The sequence below is a fragment of the Papio anubis genome, chromosome 18, assembly GCF_008728515.1.
Source record: "Papio anubis isolate 15944 chromosome 18, Panubis1.0, whole genome shotgun sequence".
Taxonomy (NCBI): domain Eukaryota; kingdom Metazoa; phylum Chordata; class Mammalia; order Primates; family Cercopithecidae; genus Papio; species Papio anubis.
Window position 1 is genome coordinate 40496333 of NC_044993.1, and position 27302 is coordinate 40523634.

Genomic DNA, 27302 nt, shown 5'->3' on the forward strand with positions numbered 1-27302 from the left:
TCAGAAACCTTCAATGGCTCTTTGTTGCCTATCTAAAAAAAGTCTAAATTCTTTAGTTTGGCATCCTGTCTTTCTACAGTGTACTCTAATTAGAAGAAAGTTTTTTATAAGCCCAATTCGTCTATGTTCATTTATTCATCCAACATGTGGTTATCAGGCACTTACTAAGTATTGGGAATGGTGCTGGGGATATGATGCAGGAGAAAACATAGGCAGACTTCCTAAGACATATGGGCTAGTGGAAAAGCAGGGCAGATAATTACCCTATGAATCCATAATGACAAGTGAAGATGAGTGCTCTCAAAGAAAGGAATGTAGTTCTAAGAAAGGCCATAGCAATGGTACTAGACTTGGATGGGATGGTGGGTAGGCCACTTTTGAGCTCTGAGCTAAAGGATAAATAGACTTCAACACGGCTGCTATGGACTGGACATTTGTGTCCCTCTTGATGGCATTAAAACGTGGGGCCTTGGGAGGTAATTAGGTCATGAGGGCAGTTGTCTCATGATTGGAATTGGTGCCCTTGCAGAAGAGACTAGAGAGAGCTCCACCATGTGGAGATGTAGTGAGAAGGTGTCACCTATGAACCAGGAAATGGGTTCAGCAGACATAGAATCTGTCAGAGCCTTAATTTTGGATTTCCTAGGCTTCAAAACGGTGATAAATGAATGTTTGTTGTTTATAAGCTACCCACTTTGTGCTATTTTGTCATAGGCCCGAGTGGATTAAGACAAGGGCTTTGGACCAGAGACATACGCCTGTGCAAAGGCCCTGTGCAAAGGCTTTAGACCAGAGACATATGCCTGTGCAAAGTGGGAGGCATAGCACTAACAGCAGAAGGCAAGAGTGGCTAGAGTACCAGGGGGAAAGAGGCAATGGTACAGAGGTGGCCAGAGGCCAGGCCATCCAGGAACTTGGTGGCCACGGGTTCTGCTCAGACTGGGAAGGGAAAGGGAGCAAAAGGAAAACAATAAAGGAATTCAAAAAAAAGGGGGAGGGAGTGGCATGGTCAGGTTTCCCTTTTTTGCTCTAGTAAACTTCTACTGAAGTAAATTAAGTATACAGAAATGTGCCAGAATCACAAATGAAGACATCTATGTAACCAGTACCCCAGAATCTCCCCTACAGCCCCTGGTAGTTATTAGCACCCTCCAAGGGTAAACATCATCTTATCATCCAATTTCTGCTTTTTTTTTTTTTTTTTTTTTTGAGACAGAGTCTCTCTCTCTGTTACCCAGGCTGGAGTGCAGTGGTGGGATCTCAGCTCACTGCAACCTCCGCCCCCCAGGTTCAAGCGATTCTCCTGCCTCAGCCTCCCGAGTAACTGGGATTACAGGCACTCTGTAATTTTTGTACTTTTAGTAGAGATGGGGTTTCACCATGTCGGCCAGGCTGGTCCTGAACTCCTGACCCTGATCCACATGTCTCGGCCTCCCAAAGTCTGGGATTATAGGCATGAGCCACCGTGTCTGGCTTTATCACCCAATTTCAAACTTTTTCTTCCTGTTATTGAGTTTTATATAAACAAAATAATATACATGTGATATTTTACATCTGAATTTATTAATTTTGCAATATTTTTGTAAGATTTTGAAAGAGTGAATTATTTTGTCTTTGTTTATGTGGTAATATGTTTATTTTACCTTCATTCTTGAAGAAAGATTTTCTGGATAATGGAACTCATGGTTAACAGTCTTTTCAACACTTTGTATATGTCATTTGATTGCTTTTTGCCCTCTATTGTTTTATTTGGGAAGTCAGCTGTTAATTGTATTGTTGCCTCTTGTAGTAATAAGTCATTTTTCTCTTTCTTGTTTTTCTCTTTGTTTCTGTCTTCTCACTGCTTGCCTATAATTTGTCTAGGTGTGGATCTCTACATATTTATCCTACTTGAGGTTTACTGAACATTTTGGATATGTATTTAATTTTTTAAAGTCAAATTCTGAAAGTTTTTGGCCATTGGTTTTTCCATATGTTTTCTGCTCCTTCCTTTTTATTTTCTACTTCTGGTTTTCTCATTATACATCTGTTGGCTTGTTGTTGTCCCACTGGTCCCTATGGTTCTGTTCATTTTACTTCAATCATTTTTTTTTTCTCTCTGTTCCTCAGATAGATACTTTCTATCACTCTGTCTTCAAGTTCATTGATCCCTTCCTCTGCCATATATAATCTGTTGTAATAGGTCTTTACAGTAAAATTGTAATTTATGCTTTTCAATACCAGAATTTCCATTTCTTTCCTTATACTTTCTATCTCCTTATTTAGAATCTTTCTCTGCTGATTCTTTATTATCATAATTTTTTTTAAAAATTTAAACAGTTCTTTGAACATATTTAGAATAGCTATTTGAAATCTTTGTCTGCGAAATACAGAATCTAGGGAAACTCAGAGACAGGTTCTACTATCTGCTATTTTCCTCAGTATGTGTCACACTTTCCTATTTCTTTGCATATCTTGTAATTTTCTGTTGAAAACTGGGCATCGAAAATATTGCAATGGATATGTTAATTGATATGTAATGGATATGTTAATTATCTTGATGTAGCCATTCCATAATGTATCATTATGTTGTACACCATTAATATATGCAATTTTATTTGCCAATTAAAAAAATTGCAAAAACTTTGGATTCTGATTTCCCCTACTCCATGTTTTATTGTGAATCATGGAATTGCTATCTGGGAATCTTGTCTTCTCTGTTGTGTGAAGCTGCTGAAATTTCTGATGACATTTCTTACATTCTTGCTTTTTAAAAATATTTAAGGCTAGCTTCCTAAGCATTATCTCTGTGTCTGCATATCTAATTGGACGGAAATTGTCCTCAAACACCTTAAATGAGTAACGCCATCTGAGATCTGCTGATGAATCTACATGTGGGTATGGGAGCTGTATCAGTTATCTTATTGCTGTTTAATGTTATCTCAAAGTTCAGTGGCTTAAAACAAGAGAAAGATTTTACAGATTTTGTGGGTTGGGAATCTGGGTGTGCCTTAGCTGGGTTCTCTGGCTCAGGCAACAATCAAGGTGGTGGCCACGTTACAGGTTTGACTGGGGAAGGATCTGCTTCCACACCCTTCATGTGATTGATGGCAGGATTGGGTTCCTTGCAGGCCATTGAACAGAGAACGTCACTTCTTTGTCACAAGAAACCCTTTGTTCCTTGTGACATGTGCCTCTTCATAGGATAGCTCATGACATGCAGCTTGCTTCATCAGCACAGGAAGGGGGAAGAACCAGAGAGAGAGTGAGAGCAAGGCAGAAGTCAGTCTAACCTTGGAAATGACATCCACCATTTTTGCCATATTAGAATATGATTTATTGGAAGCAAGTCCCTATGTCAGCTGCACCCAAAATGAGGGGATTACACAGAGTGCTAATACTGAGGACAGCATTTATGGGAGCCATTTTAGAAGCAGCCTACCATAGGAATACATTCAAACTTCAGTCCATTTTCATGCTTTCCTCTATTTTTTGCTTTCTACTGGGCTCTTTTTCATCTCCTCTGTATATCTGTGTAGCCTCAGAGTTGGCCAGCAGAGTCTGGCTAGACAGGGCCCTTTCTGGTTTCTGCTATGCAAGCATGCAGCTTTAGCTAGAGACATTTGCCCCAGTCATGACTAAAGTGATGTTCTCAGTCTAAAGGACCTTTTGGCCCTCCTGCTTTTCTACCTTGGCAACTTTTACTTAAACCAACATGGCTGCCAAGAGTGGATGTGGCCCAGTGCTCTAAGTCAAGTAAGCTCCCTTTACAGCCGAGAAACTGTGTCTCCTCCCAGTCTGCCCCACCCTGGAGGAGCCTCCCTATTGACTTAGCTAGGAGCAGGAGATGGGAGCAGCCTTAGGCTAGAGTGCCAAAGATTCTCACTGTTGTTACCCAGACTTCTGCAGTTCTCAAGCATAAATGTTACTCCAACTGTTATATGCCTCCAGTTGATTTCTGGAGTGCTGTATGATGCTTTTGATCAATGTTTTTGAGCTTTATAGTTGCTTTTTGGGAAGAGGATTTATTATTGCTTCACTTGGCCATAGACAGTTTCCCTTGCTAATGCCCTTTTAATACATTTTGTAATACCCTCTTTGCTATTTGGAAATGAAATCCATATAAAACTTATTTGCATACATACATTTAAAAAAATTGCTATAATCCTCTAAACTAATATAAAAAAGAAAATTTTAAACAATACAGTCTCCCTTTGGGTATATTTCAGTATTATAATATCTGGTCACAACTAAAATAATTGATAATAATTTAGTCACTCCACAATATATCATCATGTTGTTTCTTATTAATGTATACAACTTTATTTGCCAATTTAAAAATATTGTAGCAAATTTGGATTATGATTTTCTCCTAACTAGAGTCTTAGGATCTCTGTTTTAATGTTAATGCTGGTCAGTTGTGTTGACCAAAAAAAGAAAACTCTGTAGTATAAAGAGATTTATTCTGAGCCAGTATGAGTGACCATGGCCCAGGGAAGAGTCTCAAAAGATCCTTAGAACACGTACTTGAGGTGGTTGGGTTACAGTTTGGTTTTATAGATTTTAGGAAGACAGAAGCTATAGGCAAAGGCATAAATCAACATATGTAAGACATATAATGGTTCAGCCCAGAAAGCTGGGATACTTTTATACACACACACACACACACACACACACACACACACATATATACACACATATATTTTTTGTTTGTTTTGTTTGAGACAGAGCCTTGCTTGGTCACCCAGGCTGGAGTAAAGTGGTGTAATCTCAGCTCAGTGCAACCTCTGCCTTCTGGGTTCAAGCAATTCTCCTGCCTCAGCCTCCTGAACAGCTGGGACTACAGGTGCATGTCACCATGCCTAGCTAATTTTCTGTATTTTTAGTAGAGACAGGGTTTCATAATGCTGGTCTTGAACTCCTGACCTCATGATCTGCCTGCCTCAGCCTCCCATAGTGCTGAGATTACAGGTGTGAGCCACCAGGCAGGTGGGACATCTTGAAGTGGAGTGGGGTGGTGCTTACAGGTCACAGGTGGATTCAAAGATTTTCTGATTAGTGATAGGTTGAAAGAGTTAAGCTAAAGACTTGAAGTCAGTAGAAATAGATGCTTGAATTAAGATAAAGGGGGTTGTGGAAACCAAGGTTCTTGTTATGTAGATGAAGTCTCCAGGTGGCAGGCTTCAGAAAGAATAGATGGTAAATGTCTCTTTGTAGACCTTAAAAGGTATCTGACTCTTAGCTAATTTCTTCTAGATCAGGGATAGGCCTGGCTGCATTAACAGAGGTTCCTTACAGATGCAAACTTTCCCCTACAAAAGATGGCTTTGCAGGGCCATTTCAAAGTATGTCAAAGACAAATCTCTTGGGATAAAATAGTTTCATTTCCTTCAGGGTCTTCTATCTGTCATGTGATGTTATACCAGTGTTAGGTTGGAATTTGGTATCTTATTGCCAAAGAGTCTGTTTTGTGAAACTTGGGATCTCTTTTTTTTTTTTTGAGGCGGAGTCTTGCTCTGTTGCCCAGGCTGGAGTGCAGTGGCGTGATCTCGATTCACTGCAAGCTCTGCCTCCTGGGTTCACGCCATTCTCCTGCCTCAGCCTCTCGAGTAGCTGGGACTACAGGCGCCTGCCACCATGCCCGGCTAATTTTTTTGTATTTTTAGTAGAGATGGGGTTTCACCATGTTAGCCAGGATGGTCTCGATCTCCTGACTTCGTGATCCACCTGCCTTGGCCTCCCAAAGTGCTGGGATTACAGGCGTGAGCCACTGCGCCTGGCAGAGATCTCTATTTTAATGTTAATTCTGTTCTTTTGTGCCTAAACTCGGTAAGGGAGGGACCATCCTGAGGCATATTCAATCTTCCTTCTTATCAAGACAAATAATTCAATTTTTCAGGTTTCTCTTGTCCCAGAGAGGTCTGTGCAGTCAATTAGGGTGACTTAGGATTTTATTTTTGGCTTACAAAGGTAATCCCCCAAATTTCCTAAATGTCTCTTAGAGAATGGTACAACGCCGCTGAAAACTAACAGCATAATCAAAACTGTCTAGACTCTATTTCTGCAGTTTTTGTGGGGAGCAAGTTCTGTTTTGAAAGTTTTCCATGGATGAAAGTTTATCTTCCAAGGTCTATTTTTTCCCTGAACATTCATGCAAACAAATCAACTTTGAAAAAGAAATGCACTTTCCTCAAAGGATATTAACCTTGGGCTAAAAAGCTTTATTACATTTTTTCTGACTGGAACACCTCAGAAACACTGGTGGTAGGAGGGAAACAGAAGCCCAGGTTAGTTTCCCAACAGGACGGAGAGGCAGAGTGGGTCTGGAGTGACTTGGCCCAGGGACTAGAAGGCACTTTTGGTGGGCTCCTGGCCTCGTGGGATAAGGGTGTATTTAGAAGCCATCAAAGTCAAGCCATGATGTTAGTTATGTCTCCAAGAGTAGAAACTTTCTTCCAATGATCTGGGCTCTTTAATCTCTCAGATACCCTCTCATTTCACAAATGACTGGTACTATTAAACTTAAGAAACATCACTGGTTTTTCTTATTTTCCCTTCTTTCTAATTTCCAAATTCAAACTGAAGTAGAAGCTCTTTTATGGCCTAGTCTCTCCAAGAAACCTTTTCTGATTTTTATCCTGAAATCCTTTCTTTCTACTGAATGTACAATGCACATTGATAAAAGAAAATTTCAGCTGAATTAAATTTAAGAGTTTAATTGAGCAATGAATGATTTGTGAATCAGGCAGCCTCCCAGGCCAGAGTAGGCTCTGAGAAGTGAAATACAGAAACAGCTAGATTGGTTACAGGTTGGCATTTGCCTTATTTGAATATCGTTTGAACAGTTGGCTACATTTGATTGCCAAAACTCAATAATTGGCACAAGTGTAGGCTATGGTCTGTTTACACTTCCATTTGTTACAGTTCATGATATACAGAAAAACCTTTAGGCCAAAACTTAAAATATGTAAGGAGGGAGCTTTAGGCTAAACTTGACTTACCAACATTGATATTTAGTAATGTCTACCTTATACTTAATTGCATTCCATCCATGTTAGTATTCATGAGATTTGAGAGTAAAGACCACACCTGGTTCATTTCCACATCACCTGGGGTGTCAAGCACAGGGTCTGCCACATAGCAGGTGCTTGACAACTATTTTTTGCTATAATAAATAGCAAATCAATGTGTAAATGAATGAATGAATTGTCCAAATGAAACATTGAGTAGATAAAACCAGTGAGGGCATCAATCAATGAGTTAAGGTTAGAATGAATCACTGTATCAGTATCTGTACTAGTCAAAGCATTTTTAGATGCAGAGAACAGAAACCTACTCAGACTAGCCCAGGTAAAAATAGCACTAGGAGAGGGCAGGCTATTGCTTAACAACTTAACACAGTGTTTCTCTGTTGAGAAGGAAGGAAGTTTCCACAAGAACATAGAAGTAATGATACCGTGTGAACTGGGATGGAAAGCCCATACCCAAAATGTCCACTCGAAAATTTTACTGATAATCTTAGAACCCAAGGCTTCAGGATACCCAGCTGGGCCTCAGGGTACTGGAACCAGAAACAGAATAGATGGGAGCCAAGGCTGAGGGCTCCACATCCCTCTCATTCCTGTCCATCTGTCTGTCTAGCTGTTGTGCCTTCTCTCCTTTTATTCTGGCTTTCTGCTTCTGTCTCTATCACAATTAGTGTCTTCTAGATCATTTTACCTACATCCTTTTCTTTACAAGACATTTCAGCGTAGGTGTCTACCACTGTAACAGTGAAAAGGAGGTCTAGCATCACAAACTCTATTTTGATTCTAATCTCCCGCCTCATGTAATGATTATCTTTTAGGTTAACTGCTTTTGCTTGCCTCTGTATGTAGGCCAAGCCAAGTATGAGAGGAATTTTAGCTTATAGTTTACCTTTAAAGCAAGGACGACAATAGCCCCTTCCCAAAATTAACCCCTGAGAAGATAAGGAGGGTATATACATGGTTAATAGTGTTGTGTTAAAGGTTTATAGGAGCATCGTGACCTAACCAAGGCCAAAGAAAGTTACCCTTGCCGGCGCACAGATGTCTGTCGTCATCAGTCACCTTTTGACCACTACCCTCTTCCTCCTCCCTTCCCATAATATTAAAGGAATCCCAAATTCATATGAGCGTAAGATGTCTTTAGGACACTAGTCCGTCATCTTCTTGGTTTGCTGCCTCTCTGAAATAAAGTCACTTTCCTTGCCCCAAGACCTTGTCTCTTGACTTATTGGCTATTGTGCTGCAAGTGGTGTGAACTTTGGACTTGATGACACCAAAAATTGCATTTTCTCTTGGTTCAAATCCTCCCCCAACAGCCCCCTGAAAAGAAAGAAATCTAAAGGACTCAGTCCACTCTCTTTGGCTCAGATCTGATTTTCTTTGGGTCAACTGTTATCCCAATCTTTTCAAGGGTGGTGGGGGTGGGCACAGGCTGGCAGGCCACAGTTACATTGTCTGTTCCCATTCAGCAGGTCTGTAGGTAGGGGAGGCGATGATAAACAGGCACAAATACAGCCAGCGAGTGAATGAATGAGTGAATGAACAAGACGTGGGGGTGACTCTCAGGCTTCTTCACCCAAAGTTTCTCTTTCCCAAATCTGTAGTAGAGACCAGCAGCTACATGTTTTGGAAGCCTTGCCCTTGTCTCCACAGAAGGCAACTGGAGGCCTTGTCGGGGGCTGGATTGGGGATTGGGTTACCAGAATTCTACTCTTGCAAATACAAAGTATTAGCTCTCTCTTTCATCTTTTAGAGACAGGGTCTTGCTCTGTCTCCCAGGTTGGAGTTCAGTGGTGCAATGATAATTCGCTGCATCCTTGAACTCCTGGGCTCAGGAGATCCTCCCACCTTAGCCTCCTGAGTAGCTGGGTCTGCAAGCATGTGCTACCATGCTCAGCTAATTTGTTTACTCCTGGCCTCAACTGATCCACTGATCCACCCACCTCAGCCTCCCAAAGTGCTGGGATTACCGGGGTGAGCCACTGTACTTGGCCTTTCTCTGTTATTTTAAAAGACACCAAAGGCCAGGCCCACCATGCTCCAGATGGTCATCTGGTACTGTTAGACATAGTTAGACAGGTATGAGTGGGGCAGGAGTGGGCTCTCTCTCATGCACTAGGGATGTTGGGTGATGGTTTGGCAGTCATCACATTGCCTCTCTAAAAGTGATAAATTGGCAGCTGGCACTAGGGAGAGGCCATTTCTTGATGGCCCACACCTGTTGCACGAAAGTGTTAATTGAATGCAGGTACCAGGGAGAAGCAACTTCCTGGGCACATGCCTTAAGAGATAAAATGGTGGAGTATAACCTTCCAGGGCACACCACAGGTAAAGGGAAGAAAGCCTCAGATGGGCATGCATACGACTTCCTAGACACACTGCGTGTGCTCACCTCCCAAAGGTAAGGAGGGCACAGCACTCATGGGCAGCCCACCCTAAGGGAAGAATCACGGGAAAGGGGTACAAGATGCCAGAGGTGGGCAATATGAAGACTTTTCATATCTATTGTGCTAGGTCATGGGTCTCAAATTCAGGTGTCATGCAGGTGACATAGAGGAGTGAAGCTGGCTGAGTATAAGGCAGTAGGAAGTGTGTGGAGTGAACTGTCAATCACATGCCCTTCCTAAAAGGGTGGCTGTCACTTGGTGTCAGGTGGTCGTGGCCATGTGAGAAGGTGAGCCCAGTGTGGTCAGATCTTCTAATTTTTTTTTTTTTGGGAAGCTAGAAATTTTGATTTGTATGTGACACTAGTTGGAAACTGTCTTGGTTCATTCTGTGTTGTTATGAAGGTTACCTGAGGTGGAGTAACTTATGAAAAGGTTTATTTGGCTCACAGTTCTGCAGGCTGTACAAGAAGCATGGCACTGGCATCTGATGGCTTCTGGTAAGTCCTCAGGAAGCTTGTATTTGTGGTAGAAGGAGAAGGGGAAACCAGTGTATCATATGGTGAGAGAAGGAGAGTCAGAGAGGAGGTGTCAGGCTCTTTTAAACACCCAGCTATCATGTGAATTAATAGAGGGACTATACACTCATTAACTCGGGTGGCACGAAACCATTCAGGAGAGATCCAACCCCATGACTCAAACACCTTTCACCAGGTGAAACATTGGAAATCACATTTCAACATGAGATTTGGAGGGGACAAAAGTCCAAACTGTAACAGAAACCAATCTGAAAAGAAATGTTGGCAGAAATCAATGACATATGCCTATAGTACCAGCACTCTGGGAGGCCGAGGTGGGAGAATTGCTTGAGGCCAGGAGTTTTGAGGCCAGCATGGGCAACATAATGAAACCCCTATATCTACAAAAACAATACAAAAAATTAAAAATTAGCTGGATGTGATGGTGTGCACCGATAGTCCCAGCTACTCAGAAGGCTGAAGCAGGAGGCTGAACCCAGGAGTTCAAGGTTATAGTGAGCTATGATTGTGACACTGCACTCCAGCCTGGGCAATGGTGAGACCTTGTCTCTAAAAAAAAAAAAAAAGAAAAGCATGATAATTTATTGTTATTATTATTTGGACAAAATTCATGTGATTGTGCTCAGGCCGATCTGCAGTTTCTGCCTCGTTCAACCCTCACCACAGCTAGGAGGCACGTCAGGCCAAGTGACTGCAGAGGAAATTGAAGCACAGAGATGGGAAGGCTACTTGTTCAAGTCTACTCGGCTGGGAATAAGAACAGTCAGGATTCAAACCCAGTTCTCCTGGCCCCCAGTCTAGTGGGGTTCCACAAGAGAAGTGTCTGAGAAACAGGACTCAGGTAGCAGTCATCCCTCAAGGATGAGGGGGCCTTGAAAGTGGAGAAAGGTCTGAACACATCTCCAGCCCTGGGGTGTTCATGAGGGTGAAATCCACAGGATTTTTCACCTTGGTGCTGCACAGTTCCGAAAAGATGGGGCAGCTGTCTAGGTTTTTATTTGGTACTACTTTCTGCTGTTTTAATATCCGGTATCATTGCAATAAACAAAAACCATCTAAAGAACATATAATCTTATTAGTGAGAACTGGCTTCCCTGTTGCTGGTCTAAGTTCCGGAGAAAAGCCATTGGTCCCCCTGTCTCAGCAGGGCATCTCAGGCAAGTGGCTCTGACTCTTGGAATGTCACATTTGCCCTATTTTCTAGGACATTACAAGCAAATGTCTCAATTAGGCCGCAGGATGGATGTGCTGTGGAGTGCACTGTGATTTACATACTCAGAGCCCTGCAGTCTCTTTGGCTCTGGAAATGTCCTTCGTTGGCTCTGCAGGGTGCTTGAGGAGACTACTGGCTTCCCAAGGGGCACAGGCCTTGGAGCTGGATGCCTTTGAGGGTGATGTTAAAGACCAGGCAAGGAACAGCATGTAACTGTGGAGATCAGGCTGATCCAGGAACCAGAGATATGCTATGAGGCCTATCGGGCTCTGTGTCCATTCGCTGGATGACCTTGGGCTTACTACATGGCCTCTTTAGTCTTGCCCTTCTGCTATGAAGTGAAAAGGATACGTTTAGGGGTTGCAAACTGGCACAAGTTGTATTAGTTTGTTTTCACGCTGCTAATAAAGACATGACCAAGACTGGGTAATTCATAAAGGAAAGAGGTTTAATTGACTCACAGTTCCACATAGCTGGGGAGGCCTCACAGTCATGGCAGAACACAAATGAGGAGCAAAGTCACGTCTTACATGGATGGTGGCAGGCAAGAGAGCTGGTGCAGTGGAACTCCCACTTGCAAAAACATCAGATCTCGTGAGAATTAGTCACTACCACGAAAATAGTATGGGGGAAACCACTCCCATAATTCAATTATCTCCATCTGGCCCCACCCTTGACACATGGGGATTATTACAATTCAAGCTAAGATTTGGGTGGGGACACAGACAAACCATATTAAAGTGATATTTAGTCCACACATGTATTTTATTCAACCTGCAAAGTGTTTTAGAAATCAGGGAATGAAACACACACACACACACACACACACACACACACACACACTCAGATTTCTGATTTAAGCAAATAAATAGTCTGATATGATGGCCTGGATAGCACTGGCCCCCCTGAGCAGTGGGGGTGCCACCTGTTGCTATAATCCCTCCTGGCCAGCTTCACCCATCTATGGAACCTACTTATCCCTTGAAGACATATGTGTTTGTGACCTCTGGATTAGGTAATAATTCCACCCACTTTACTGTTACAAAGACAAAGTTGTATCTCCCTATCTTTGATCTGGAGAAGTAGAGATTCTTATCCTATTTTATAGGTTTGGAGCCCAAGGCTCCAAGACATGTGTTCACTCAGGCTGTCAGTTACTATACGGTGCAGCTGTACTCACACCTGTCTGAGCTCAAGCCCCACCTCCTTCCAAGCTCTCATTAGGTGGGGGATTTATCTCCAGTGCATACCTGAGCTGACTGAGGCTAAGGGTCCTTGTAGGTCTCATTGCCAGTGAAACTCTGACACTTCACTGCTTGCCACTGGGAGGAGAGAGGCAAAGGCTAAGGGGTTGGGAACACATGTAAAGTTCTCTGGTGCACCTGTTTTTGCATGCCATAGGGGATCTAGAAGGGAGAGGGAGGCTTTTGGGATGAGGGATTTATAGAGAGGCTGGACAAGGTAGTGGGCAGAATGCAGGGCTGGGCATCAGGGGATTCACTGACTCTGTTCCTTTCCTTGGGGCCTCCTGATCTCTTGACTATAGGGAGGCCAGTTTTTCATAGACCTCATTTTCCTCATCTGTAAAATGGCATTAACATCACCCTTGCTTCCTTGTGGAGGTGCTCATGAGACAACCGAGGGCTTCGCAAAGTTGCAGAAACTCAGGGCACATGACAGCATGATAATGATAGCATCAGAGTTAAGAGCACAGGCTCTATAGGCAAATCCACCATGTGCCAGCTGTGTGCCCTCAGGCAGATTGCTTAATCTTTCTGGTCCAAGTTTTGTGTTCTGTAAAATAAAGTCATAATAATCCCTATTCCAAGTGACTGTGGGCATCCAATGAGATATCTCTACCAAGTGCCAGGCTTCCAGTAGGTTCTTCATACAGAATATGGACAAACACATGGGCCTATGATGACCAAGGGTGGGAATGATGCTGAAATGCACAGAATGAAGGCCCTGGGAAGGCCAAACCAGGGGGACCAGTGCAGGGGGATAAGCACAGAAACACCTTCAGCAAAGTCCAGGCAATGGCCTTGCCCTGGTTCCTCCTCCTGCAGGTCATCAGCACTACAGCTGGAGCAGGTAGGCAAGAATCCATGAGAAGGTGCTTTGGGGCCAGGTGTAGGCTCTTGGAGGGTTTGTCCTGCTGTCCAGGATGATAACTCAGGGCTCATTTCCCTCTGTTACCAGTCTCCTAGAGAAAGCCCAGCCTGGTAGCCTAGAAGTCTGGCCCAGTGGGTAGACAGAGGGTGACTGAACCCAGATTCTTGGTAAATTGATCAAGCGGGGGTGGTTTAGTCTGGCCACCTTAAGCTAGTCCTGCTCCATACTGGTGGCCTGGTTGGCAAGTCCCAGCCCGGTTATAATCATTGTAATTTAAGTAGTAATAACCCCCCACCCTCTGCTGCCCTCAGGGGAGTGGCCGCACACTGCAGGAAGGGATGCCGGTGACTGCCTTTCTGTTTTATAGGAAGCCATCTTGCAGAACCAGTCTTGCAATTCTCTCCTTGAGAAAAAAAGCCCTGGGTGTGAAGTTTTTGTGCATAGGGGTGGGGAGAGGAGGCTGAGCTGACTCCTGCTCATAGGTGTCCCAGCTTTCTTGTTGTTTGACCCTAGGATATGAGAGTTGGGTTGGGAGTGAGGGTTGGAGCTGGGGTTAAGGCTGCCAGGCCCTGGAGGAAACATCTGGGGTGTGATACGAAGCTGATACTGGTTCTTGGGTGGTCTCATTCGCTGCCAACCAGGTGCTGTGCTAGACGTTTCCATGTATTCTCTCATTTAATTCTCCCAGCGAACTGGCAAAAAAGGTACTATAATCCCGACTTGATAGCTGGAGAAATCAAGTGTTATGGAGGTGAAGTTGCTGACTGAGGTCCCACCAGTGGTAAGGAGTGGAGTCCCCATTCCTCTTGCTTCTCAGGAAACTGGAATTCTTTTTCTCATTGCATAGATAAAGAGACTGCAGCCCAGGAAGGGAAGCAACAGTGCCATAGCTCATCAGTGGAGGGTCAAGAATTTAAGCAAGCCCCCAGGGCTCGAATCCACAGCCGTTTCCAGTTAGCCCAATGGGGAAGGCCCTCACGATGGAACTGCCAGCCCCTTTCAAAAGCTTCACACAGGTGTTTTGCCACTTCTTGTCCCCAGAGACATCTCCTCTATGCAGTTCTGCAAAAAAGAGGCCAGCTTCTCTGTCCTCTGGCAGGGGCAAATGGAGTGTAACAGGCACGTGAATGAACCTGGGGGCCAGGTCACTAAGATTGAAATCCTAGCTCTGCCACTGGACATCTTTGACAAGTACAGAAACAACAACAACAAAACCCTTTCTGCCGCCCTCTCCTCCTCTGTAAAATGGGACAAAACGATATAACAAACTTCATAGATCACTGTTTAGAGTTCTGAAATCAGGCCATAGGTGTGAAGTGCTTACAGCGGTGCCTGGCATATGGAATTGCCGGCCGCCATTGTTTTGGTGCATGTGAACAGTGGTGTGGAGCTGCAGGGAGAACATGGGGAGCTGGGTTCCCACCCCCCAAGACTCTCCACTCCCTGAGTCTGAGTTTCCCTGCTGCTGCTCAGTTTCTTAGCACCCACTTGCCTCCAATTCCGAGTCTGCGATTTTGCTGTGCCACAGGAGTTTCTCAGTGACCCAGCACAAGAATTCATCTTTTCAGTGCATGGGACACACAGCATCACATGGGTCTCCCTCTGTAGTGTGTGAGCCCACGTGCTTGGCTCCCCCTGGCATTCTCATGGTTGCACTTATTTCACCTCCTCCCTCTCACCTTTGCCCACAAAGCATCACTGAAACCCCGTGGGTGTCAGGCCCTGCACCAGAGATAGACGCTGCCCTGCAGGAGCTCTCATGCGGGGGTGATTTCCCCCCTCCAACCTCCAGCAGACAGTTAGCAATGAACATTTTTGGTTTGGTGGGTGCTACTGGCATCTGTGGAGCTCTGCTTACTTAGAATGCGAACTGGAGGGAGCTCCTACCTGTCTTTTCTTGCTGCCCTAGCCCTCCCTACCCCAAGGCTCTGTGGCTCTCAGTCCCTAACTTTCTTCACCTAGAAAGATCACCTGGGACATGGGAGCCTAAGTCACAGCTCACGTTTATGGCCCTTCCTTTCTTTCCTGTGAAGAAGTGTCTCTCTGCTTTGCAAGCTAATAGTGTTGTTAACAGTTCCCACATGCTTATTGTGTTCAAACCTTTACGTGGAGTAATCCTCACCACCACCCTGGGAGGTAGGTGTTATGATTAACCCAAATTTTGCAGGTAAGGTCATTGAGGAAGAGAAGTTAAAAATTGTGTCTCTGGTCACATGGGCAATAAGGGAGCCATGGTGTGCACTCCAGCCAGGGATGTCGCTAAACATGCTGCCAGGCATGGGGCAGCCTCCACGACAAAAAATTGTTCAGCCAAAATTGTCCATAGTGCTGAAATTGGGAAATTCTAGTCTGTTGGACAACACAGACATGTGGCCGAATGGTTAAATTAAATGTGAGAAAGCTACGGCAGAAGCAGGGACAGAATTATTTCAAGGTCCAGAAGTGAGGGGAATAACCACATCAGAGGAAAGCAAAGGCAGCGCCCATGGGGGAAGTGACAATATCCTTGTCTCCTCTGTGTCTCAAATATGTTCCCGAGCTTCAGTTGATTTTGTCAAGCCTGCAAATACAGCCCTTCTGACAGTTCAAGCCCCATCTGCTCTGGTAATTTCATTTGTACTCCTGGAGCCAGCCATACCTGAATTCTTGTACTCTCTGGTCATGTGGCACCTCTAGGTTTCTTTATTCGTTAGACTTGTTTGAGTTTAGTTCTAATAAGTAGATAAACATTATGCTAGAAACACACTCACATATCTTGAGCAGAGTTTGCTTCTCCCCTGTGCACCTGATGGCCCACCAACTCATAGCTGCTCTCTTCCTCCATACAGAATATGGTGTATTCTTTATTCTATGGTTGGTGGCTTCCATTACGGCTGCAGAAGTGGCAGCTGCCATCCCTGCAGCATCAAAATATCCAAGCATCAATTGTGTGATTGAAGTGTTCTATTAGCCCGGACTGGGGATGCCATGATCAGATGTGGTTCGTGGAACAGCTGCCCGTGCAGAGCTGGCAGTTAATTAAAAGCTCCACACACTTAGTGATTAACTAATCACAGCATGGTGGCAGTCGGTGATGAGGCGGTGACTTCTCTGCTGGAGTCAGCTGAGAAGCTCCAAATGTCTGCCTTCCGGCGGCCAGCCCCAGCAGGGGGCTTTGGGAGCCCCAGTGTAGGCGTCCCAGCAGTTTGCTGAGCAGATTCCCAGCTGTGCCTCTTGTTTAAAGCTTACAGGAGAGAGTGAAAGGGGACTCTGGTGGGAGGAGGAAGGTGTGGCCATCACTGCAAGGGCTGGGCAGGGTGGGGCTGGAGAGGAAGGGAGGGGGCACTGTCAGCATCTAGTGACCACCATGCAGGTGGAGGCTGAGCCTGATGAGATGTCAGGAAGGTGGCAAGAAGGGAGGGAGTTGGCCATAGGTCCTGGGTGGAGTCTCAGGTTGAGCTCAGGGTTGGGAGAGAGGGCACAGCCCTCTTTATCTCAGGGCAGTGTGGTCCAAAGGTTAGGGGGCATGCTAGAACCAGATTGCCAGACTGCACAATACGGCTCTGCCTCTTACTGCCCATATGACCATGGACACAATTTTTAACCTCTTTTCCTCTGTTTCCTTACCTGCAACATTTGGGTTAATAATAACACCTAGCTCCCAGGTGGTGGTGAGGATTAATCCACATAAAGGTTTTGAACACAGTAAACATGTGGGAAATAGTAATGATGCTATTAGCTTGCAAAGCAGAGAGACACTTCTGCCCAGGAAAGAAAGGAAGGGCCATAAGCCTGAGCTGTGATTTTGGCTCTAATGTCTCAGGGGCTCTTTCCAGATAAAGGAAGCTGGGGACTGAGAGCCATGGGACCTTGAGGCAGGGAGGGCTGGGGGGCCTGAAAGGCAGGTGGGAGCTGCCCCCACGTTGCATTCTAGGCAGAGCTGCAGGGAGCAGCTCAGGCACTGCGTCTCCATGGAGGACCCTGGGCTGGCACCCCTGGAGCCGTGTGGGCTGTCCTGCCTTCGAACCCAGTTCCCTGGCTCCTGATTCTGATTAAGTGCCACCGTACATGATTGGGAGTAGCTGTGACTTCAGCATCATGAATGCTGCCCCCACCCTGCCCCCCCCAAGTCCCCATGGTCCAACAGGAAAAGTTCATACAAGGCTTGTGGCCCAGTGGCCCGCTGGGTCTGAACTCCGCCACGTCTCCCTTTGCTGGGCCTGGCTGGGCCACTGGGCAGGCACTGGGGTTGCAAGCCGCAGCCACTGGCCCTGACTCACTTGGACCAAAAACATTTGTTGGAAGGAGCTGGAGTAGCTCTCAGAGCAGCAGGAAAAGGTGGAAATCTGGGTCTTGGGAAGCCTGAGCTGGGGACAGAGCCACGTGCCATCTGCTTCCGCTGGCTGTTCCATCTGTGTGTCCCTCTGCTCGAATTTTGGTGGGGGACACAGCTGGTCAGCTTGGCTGCTGGTCACAGGATACCGCTCTGTCAGGGGAGGGCAGGACCTTTGACAAGGGACTCAGAGTGTATCCCATAAGTAGGGATGGTTCCCCAAATCAGGACTGGGGTGCTAGCATCAGAAGAGGGGAGTGGATATTGAGGCATTTCCTCAACTAAGCTAGGTCCAGATTTTTGGGAGGAGCATGTGGTGGGGCCTGGAGCCCCAGAAAGATGCCCTCCCTCTGCCTCTACATCTGTTCAGGCCCTTCTTTAAGGGGCCGGGTCACAGCAGGGAAATGGTCAGCAGGTGCATGTCCTTTCCTGTCCTTCCTACGTCTACCACCAAGGGCCCGAGTATCTGGACCATTTTCCACATTCTGAGGAATGTTGAAGGTGAGTGGACACAGTGTCCTGCAATCAGAAGACGAGGAGGGACACCACCGTTCTCACTGCTGTGTGACCTTGGCACACCCTCTGAAGTATCTGAACCCTTGTCTCCTCACTGGGGATAAGGAGACCGTGTAGACAGGGAGTGCTTTGTAAAGTGTGAAGTGTGTGGGTTTTGTGACAACTTAGCAGGGAGTTGCTGGTGTCAACCCCACTCCCCACAGTGTCCTCCCTCTCCTTCCTTTCCAGCTCTTCGCCCTGGGGGCAGGACCTTGTCCCTGCATTCCTGCTGAGGAGGCTGCTCTGGGAGCTGCCCCAGCACCTTGTCACTTCATTGCCCAGTGAGGAGACCTGGCTGAGAAGTCAGCAGAACTGGCAGCACACAGGGTGCCTGCAGACAGAGGCCAGGTGGCCACGGGTGAGGGTGTGGGGGCATCTGAGGAATGGCTGATGTGATGATGACTGTGGAGGGCAGGCAGGTCCTCGGCACCTCGGACAAGCCAGTCCCCACAGTCTTGGTGCTGCACAGAGGACATTCAGGGCATGTTCCCCATAGAAGAGTCTGAGGGATGGATCTCTCAGCCAGAATTGCTGGAAATAAATACACACCCTGGGCTCAGAGACCGTCACTGATTTGATGGAGAGCTGTTGGTTTTAAAGACTGGTCACTTACCAGATCATACAAATAAGTACCTCATCTTAACCACTTTGGGCTGCTGCAACAAAAATGCCATAGGCAAGGTGGTTTACACAGCAAACATATTTCTCACAGTTCTGGAGGCTGGAAGTCTGAGATCAGGGTTCCAGTGTGGTCGGTTCTGGTAAGGGCTGTCTTCCTGGGGTGCAGACGGCCATCTTCTCCCTGTGTCCTCACCTGGCAGAGAAAGGACGAATGCTCTCTGTGTCTCTCTCTCTCTCTCTTTTTTTTTTTTTTTGAGATGGAGTCTTGCTCTGTCACCCCGGCTGGAGTGCAGTGGCATTATCTCTGCTCACTGCAACCTCCGCCTCCGGGGTTCAAGTGATTCTCCTGCCTCAGCCTCCTGAGTAGCTGGCACTACAGGTGCCCACCACCACACCCAGCTAATTTTTGTATTTTTAGAAGAGAAGGGGTTTCACCATGTTGGCCAGGATGGTCTCCATCTCCTGACCCCGTGATCCACCTGCCTTAGCCTCCCAAAGTGCTAGGATTATAGGCGTGAGCCACTGCACCCAGCCTCTGCGTCTTTTTTTATAAGGACACTAATCCCACTCGCAAGGGCTCCACACTCATGACCTCATCCCCTTCCACAGGCCCCACTTCCTAATCACATTGTGGGATTAGGATTTCAGCATAGATTTTTTGGGAACAAACATTCAGTCTGTGACATGACTCTACATTTTACTTAATGTGTTCATGCCAACTTTCTCATTTGGCTTTATCTGCATTTCACAGGTGAGAAACTTAAAGCCACCAAGGCCAAGAGGCTTGCCCAAGGGCACACAGCAGTGACTTATGCTTGGTAGAAGTTTCTGTCTTCACTTACAGGGTAGGGTGATCCAGAGCTGGCCCTCAGCTGTACTGGACACCATGTGGCCTATGAAAGACCAGTTGGGAAGGGGAGGGAAGTCTTATGTTGGGCTTCCAGAAATCCACCCAGAGAGGACTTGTGTGAAAGTGATTCACTGGGAAGTGTTCCAGGAAAGACCAGCAGGGGCTGGAGAATGATCTACATACTGTCTCCGTGAGACAGGCCTTGCCCTATGGAGAGGAAAGCTATGGTGGCTGCTGTCACGGGGCTTATGGCCTTATGTCCTTCTGAGACCCAAAACTCAAACAGAAGAGAGCAGGTCGGTGGTGCAGGGCTGGCCCAAGCCCCCTTTATCCTGGGCTCCGCTGTCCTCAGTACATGACTTCTTCCTATGTGGCAGCACGTGCACTGGCCATCACACCTGCTTTCCCAGACAGCAGAATGAGGGAGGGAGAGGAAAGGGGGCGCTGCTCTTTATAAGGACACTTTTCTGAAGTTGTGCATGATGTTTTGACTCTGGGTTTTTGGCCCGATCTAAGGTCGCAGGCAGCCACAGCCAGCAAAGGAAGTTAGGAAATGTGGGCTTTGTTTCCCAACAGCCGGTGTCTAGCTAGAAAACATGGATTCTGTTAGTGAAGGAGGAAAAGAGAAGGATGAAGGATGAAGGGGCATAAGTCGCAGCCACTGTCACAGTCAGAGAATGCAAAAATTGGACTTGACCCAGTTTGATTTCCCCATTTGTCCAGCAACCCTGCATCTGCCCAGAACTTTCTCTGTGGGGTCGATGTGGAGACCATCTTCAAAAGGGGTGGGCACAGCTGGACCCTAGGAGTTCTGGGTCCAGTGAGGCCCTGTCCTGTGGAGTTAGTCTCCCCTCTAGGAGCAGCAAAGGATGGTGGTGTAGACAGAGCTCCTTGTAAGCTTCTTGGGGGTGGGCAGCAGAGGAAGCTGTACCGGCTAAGCCCTTAGCTAAGAGCTTGACTTTTGAGTTCCTGGTTCACCTCTAGTTTGCTAGATGGCCTTGGGCAGGCCTCTTAACTTCTCACATTCCTCAGGCTCAGCCCCACCCTCTGTAAAACAAAGATGACATGGAGAATTCAAGGCCGGACATGGGCGAGACAGGAAGCGCTCAACTCATGCATAAAATTCAAGAGGGCAACAAAAAAACTTGGTAATGAAGATAAATAATCAAGATGAAGAAATCACGCAGTATTTTTTATTGTGGTAAAGTACACATAACATAAAATTAGTCATTGTAACCATTTTAAAGTGAACAGTTGAGTGGCAGTAAGTGCATTTCCATTGTGCAACCATCACCACTACTCATCTCCCCAGCTCTTAACACCACCACTACTTAGCTCCCCATTAAACAAAAACTCCACCTTCCCCCTCCTGCCCAGCAACCACCATTCTACTTTCTGTTTCTATGATTTTATGACTCTAGGTACCTCATAGCAGTGGAATCATACAGGATTTGTCTTTTCGTGACTGGCTTATTTCATTTAGCATAATGTCCTCAAGGTCCAGCCATGTTGTAGCCTGTGTTAGGACGCCCTTCTTTTTTAAGGCTGCATATTATTCCATTGTGTGGATAGACCAGATTTTGTTGATCCTTTCATCTGATGATGGGCACTTAGGTTGCTGACAACTCTCAGCTGTTGTGAATAACATTGCCAGGAACATAGGTGAACGTGTATCTGTTTGAGTACTCACTTTTGTTAAAGTAATTTTTTTTAAAAATCAAAATTTGTGCAAAAAATCCACAATGAATAAAATATCATTTTTTTTTTTGAGAAAGGGTATTGCTTTGTCACCCAGGCTACTGTGCAGTAGCACAAATATGGCTCACTGTAGCCTGAACCTCCCAGGTTCAAGTGATTCTCTTGCCTCAGCCTCCCAAGTAGCTGGGACTACAAGTGTGTGCCACTACACCCAGCTAATTTATATATATATATATATATTTTTGTAGAAATGAGATTTCATTATGTTGCCCAGAATGGTCGTCTTGAACGCCTGGGCTCAAGTGATCTGCTGGCCTCGGCCTCGCAAAATGCTGGGATTACACACATAAGCCATGGTGCCTGGCCTCAAAATTTTAAATAAAGACAAGATCAGTAACCGTGGTCACTGTACTGAGCCATATCAGAGCACAGGCAGTGGAGGATGGGCAGTGCTTGCTGTGCATGATCCTGTTATTATGCCCCTTTCTAGGCTGAGCCTGAGGTGGGCCCTCCTCTCCTTACCCTCTGCCTGGCCCTCCCTCCAGAGATTGAAGTGAGACTGTGCTGAGCATTCCAGGCCTGGGAGCCTCATCTTCCCCAGCCTCACTGGGCTGATTTAGGAAGTAGGGCCACGGAGGAGGCTCCAGGTTGCACAGTGAAGCTGGATAGATCCATCTCCCCTTGGATAGATCCACCTTCATTAGCCCATCAGATAACAGCACCTCCCAGGCAGCTGAACTGTGGAGACAGCCACTGTGTCTTCCTTCCCTTTGAGTTGCTTTGCCAAGTGACAAAGCAAGAGGTATGTGTCCCGGCTCAAAGCTGGTTTGCAGAGATTGGTTTGGGGCTATTCTAATGAGACAGGAGACAATGTTCTTGTCAGTTACTCCTTAGGTGGCCCGGGGCTGTGTGCAGGGGCTCAAGTGAGGACACCAGCCTGTGAGCCTGGGCTCCAACCAGGAGGAAGATGCCCACTTCTGAGCTCATAGCCCCAAAGAGATGAAAATCAATTCAATCCCCGAAAGAGAACTGCCTCCTTTAGTCATTGAACACTCAGTGCACTTTTACAGCGTGCTAGGCTCTGAGCGGGTGGCAATGAGGGTTGATAAGGAGAGGAGCTGGCCATGGTCCTGACTTTAAGAAACTTGTGGCTCAATAAAAGGAGTTTTGCTCATTCCTCAGGAATTGAGATGTGTGGGGGAAAGTGTGCGGAGGGCAGACTAGGGGGTGGCGAGAAGCCAGCTTGGTGCATCCTTGGCTGTGTGTGTGTGTGTGTCATATGTGAGTGGGGTGGGTGGTAGGTGTTTGTGGAATGCATGTATGTTAGTGTGTGTGCACATGTATGAATGTGTTTGCATGTGTGAATGTTTGTGTGTGAGAATGTGCATGTGTGTGTGCGAGTACATGGTTGTGTGTTCACATGTGCCAGAATGTGCAGGTGTGTGTGTGAATGTAATTGTGGGCATGTGTATGAGTGTGCACGTGCACTTGTGTGTGTGCATGTTTCTGTATGCGTGTAAGTGTGCAAGTGTGCATTGTGTGTGTACCTGTCTGCATGTATGAGTGTGCGCGTTTGTGCTCTTGCATGCGTGTGTGTGTGCATGTGCGTGTGCGTATGAGTGTGTGCGTTGGCGGGGGTTGCTGGCTGTGGAAGGGCCACCCTTGGCTTGGGCTGCCCTAGAGGAGACAGAGCGGCTCCGAGGCACGGATCTTGCCTGCTATCTTCAGATGGACCAGCAGATGGCGGAATTGCAACGGGAAAGTCCGGGACCTCTGGTGCTGGGGAGTCGGTGGAAGGAATGAATGAGAGGGAGGAGGGAGAGCATCTGAATCCGTTGGAGATGCCATGACAAAATATCATAAACTGGGGGACGGGGTGGGGGGGCGCTTAAGCAACCGAAATTTTTCACAATTCTGGAGGCTAGGAGTCAAGATCAAGGTGCCGGTGAAGCAAAGCTTCCCTCTGAGGCCTCTTCTCTGGTGTGTAGGTGACTGTTGCCTCGCTGTGGTTGTCCTGGCAAGGGGAGGGACCGCTTTTCCTCTTCTCATAAGGACCCCAGTCCCATCGGATCAGGGCCCCATCTTTACAACCTCATTTAACCGCAGTTACCATCTAAAGACCCTGCCTCCAAACAGTCACTTTGGGGATTAGGAATGCATTTGAGGGGAATGCAAACATTCAGTCAAAAGCATGGAGAGAGGAGAAAGAGACAGGGAGAGAGGGAGAGCGAAGGAAAGGGAAGAGAAGGTGGCGCAGAGCCCATGGCACTGGTGCAGGTCCGGAGGCCTGGTGTGAGCAGCCTGGCTGTGACTCCACTGCGACGCTGAGTAGCTCCTTCTCCCTTTGGGTAGCTCATCCTCACCTCTAAAGAAGGTGAGGGCCCACCTGCACCTGCTGAAGTAGCGACAAACTTGCAGACAGTAGCTCTCCAGTGCCTCCCCGCTTTTACACTGAGTGACGCAGCAGCCCGGGAGGGGCACTGCCGCTGTCTCCACCTGCAGAAAAGGTCGGCCAAGTGAAGTGGCTGCCCACGGCCCCACGGCTTCGTGTGGTCTAAGCCTTAGGGCGGGAGCTCTGAGGGGGTGGAAGATACAATACAGACCTGAAGGAAACTCAGAACTCCTTGGCACAGCCCATGTTGACAAGCTGGGCCCCCACTGGGGGTCCTTCCTGAAGCTTCCCCAAAACCTCTGAAAAAGGGCTAGCTTGATGGGTGTCCCTTGCAGTGAGCACAGGCCCTGGAAGCCGACCGAGAGATGGAGGGTGCAAGAAAGCACACTCCCTGGGCACTCGGTTACCCAACAAAGCTGCCTGAGATGGGGGCCTCTGTCCAACCTGGGTGTGCTGGAAGGAGAAGCCCATCCAGCTCTTGGCTCTCACTGTCGGGTGTGCAGGGCCAAATGCAGGGAAGAGAATCTACTCCTCCTCTCTCAGAGACACACGAGGGATGCCTAAATCTAATAAGTTAATCTAGACTCCTAGAAACAAGATTAAATTTTCAAATAAAGGCAGGCTCTGACAGCTAAGGCATAAATCTTTTATTTAAAATAGAGACTAAACCCATTCAAATGCGATCAGCGATGACAGATGCAGATAGAAACAAGCTCTGATGGGACAGACACGGTGTGGGTTTGTCTGGTCCTGGTGATAGATCGCCAAGGGTGACCTTAAGGACAGTGTATGATTGTCAGCAAACAATGGTGCCTCTGTATCCATTTCCATGTGGCTTGCTGGCCCTAGGTGGTGCAGGGAGCAAGGATGTCCTAAGGAAAGTGTCCATGCAGGTGGGAAGGAGCCTGCCTTGGACGTCTTGGTCCCACTCCTGCCAGGTCAGCTGCCACAAGAGGGCAGGGGAGAGGGTCTCGCCACGTTTGGAGGTGCCTGGAGCACCAGCAAAGGAGCTGGAGATGTAGGGAGCTGTCAGGAACCGGTCAGATGTGGTTAAGGCAATAGGAGCTACATGGCAGCATTTCCTGGAGCCGCCGGGGCAGAGGGTAAACTCTGCACAGACCAAACCCAGATGGGCCATCTACTGCCTTGACTGTTTATGGTGGACACTTCCAAGCGCCAGACACTGTGTTCCCTGCATGATCTCATTCAATCCTCATATCAAGCCATTTTTACAGATGGCAGGCTGGGGCTCAGAAGGGTTAAGGGCCATGCCTAGAGATGCACAGCCAGTTAGCGACAGGGCTGAGATGCAGCGCCAGGCTGCTGGTTCCAGTGTGCACGCTCCTCCCTCTGACACTTCAGGGCTCCCAGGCACCAAGAGACACCAGCGGCTGCATTTGTTCTAACTCAGGCTGAGCGATTTCTCCTAAATATCGCCCCCTTTTGGAAGTGTTCAGATGCGTGCTGCCAGAATGCTTCACAATGGCACAAACTTGAAGACACCACCATGAACATACATCCTGTGAGGACGAGGCTTCCCCAACGGATAGTCTATGAATCTGCATTCAGGAAACATGTAATAAGATGCTGTGAACCAAATGAAACTCCCACAGAAACAATGCTTTTATTAAGTAAATCTGGGAAACCCTGCCTACTCTAGCCCCTTTTAGAGAGTCACAAAGCATGTTAGAATATTAAAGGCTCTGGGAAGTCCTGCAGAAAGAAGAATCTCATCAAACCTTATTTAGTCCAGCATTTCCCCAACTAATTTGAACATGAATATGTTTTTGTTTCCCTCACTGGGCATCATATCACATCAACCTGTATTCCAAGGAACACACTTGGGAAGATGTTGATGTGAGATTTTCATCTCAAGTCGGCCTGTAGCTTCCTGCTTCTCCAGAATGTGTATTATGGTACATGACATTTCACCTTTAAAATCTTGAAGCTATTTACAGATGTCCATAGGAGCCAAAATTGATGTTGGTGGTTTTCAGTCTCTTTAGCATAAGTCTCCCTGAGTAATTTGATGAAAGTTGTGGATTTTTTCCTGTGGGGAAAGGAGAGGCACTCACATTCATATACACAGACTGATGAATTCAGATTCAGGTACTCCTGGGTTACCCTGAGGTCATGAACCCCTGCTTCAAGTCACTGTCAGCTAATGTCCTTGGCATCATTGGCAGCCAAGCACTGGGCCCTGCTGCGGCGAGCCTGTGGGGGCAGGGCTGCTGAGAGGGTCTGGGTAAAGGGGTCAAATCCACTCCTTGCCTTCTGACAAAGGAAGACAGGAGATTCATGCCAATCACACATGTTCAGTGAACTGGCACCTTCCAGTTGTCCACGGTGTGGGCCACAGTGCTTTGAGCAGGTTGGTGAGCAGAGACCCCCCTGAAGGTCTGAAAGACCATCCCACACCTTGTGGGGACATCAGGGCTCCCATGCCTCTCTGAGCCCCCCACAGTCTAGTGCATAAGAATTCTGCTGCTGATGCTGGCCCAGCACCCATTCCCTGCCCCCTTTCTTCTAGGAAGGGCACCCCAGTTGTCTTTGGGGAACCACCATGCCCCACACCTAGCTCATGTGCATTGCATGGACTGGACCTCATATCAGACTCAGGGGTGGGCTCATGACTCAGGCCTGGAGAAGTAGAGGATACCATGTTTTTGGTCACGTGGTTGGCTCAGGATAGGAATGGGACCAAGCCAGGACAGTTAGTGCCAAAAAATACATTGTGGGATTTTACTGAGAAAGAGAAGTTCTCCTGGGGTTGTTGATTAAAAGATGTATCTGGAGCTACTGGTGGCCACCCTGACCCATGAAGGGAGCCTGCCTGGGATGGTCAGAGGTGGGAGGATTGGGTGGGAGTCCCAGTGAGACTGTTGGGGAGTCTGCATCCAGCTGTGCCTGACAGTGGACCTAGACCCTAGTGCACTTACAGGAGTCAATACATTTCCTTTCTTGCTTAAGACCGTGTGAGATAGATTTCTGTCACTTGCAGCTGAAACAATCCTAATACCCCTGTGTCAAAAACACATTCCCAGGCCTGTGAAGGTAGCTGAATTAGAATCTCCAGTAATGTGACATTTACCTGTATCTGTATTTTTCTGGGGAATCTCATGATCTAACAGATCTCGCTTGAAAAAATTTCCTCTGACGTTCTACCATGGAGTGTGCAAGAAACCCAGTTGGTAAATCCAAGATTATCCACAGGTAAAGATGGCTCAGGCTGAATGCATTGGCAAGCCCAGGAGTCCACGTATTTTACATGATTTGTTCTTAGTCTATTCCTGCTCTTAAACTCTCAGATGGGACTCACACTTTCTGATTGTGGCAATTTCTCAGCTTTGGACAGGACGGAGACACAGTTCTGTGGTTCTGTGTTCAGTAAGACCCATTTCCTCATCCTTCTGCACTCCCAGTCCTCCATGTGTGAGCCAAAGTGATGTGTGCCAATTTCAGACTTGGCTCATACAAGTCTCCCTGGGTTTATTTATTCATGATTTTTTTCCTGTGGCTTGACACAGATAAATACAGTGACCTTAGAAGCCAAGTCAGAGGTGGCAGAGCAACAAGGAGCAAGGGACCTGGGCACCAGAGTGTGCCTCATGACAAGTAC

The 27302-nt window shown here is 46.9% G+C and overlaps 1 long non-coding RNA gene across 6 annotated transcripts in view; it reads right to left on the bottom strand.

The window, feature by feature from the left end:
- Positions 1-22830: 22830 nt before the first annotated feature.
- The window catches only part of LOC108583468, a 70705-nt gene continuing 66233 nt past the window's right edge, over positions 22831-27302 (bottom strand). For 5 of the 6 annotated variants that reach the window (XR_002519225.2, XR_004179787.1, XR_002519222.2 and 2 more), the window contains one exon: positions 25249-25733. This is a non-coding gene — a long non-coding RNA (uncharacterized LOC108583468). The other variant, XR_004179788.1, reaches the window with a different exon arrangement.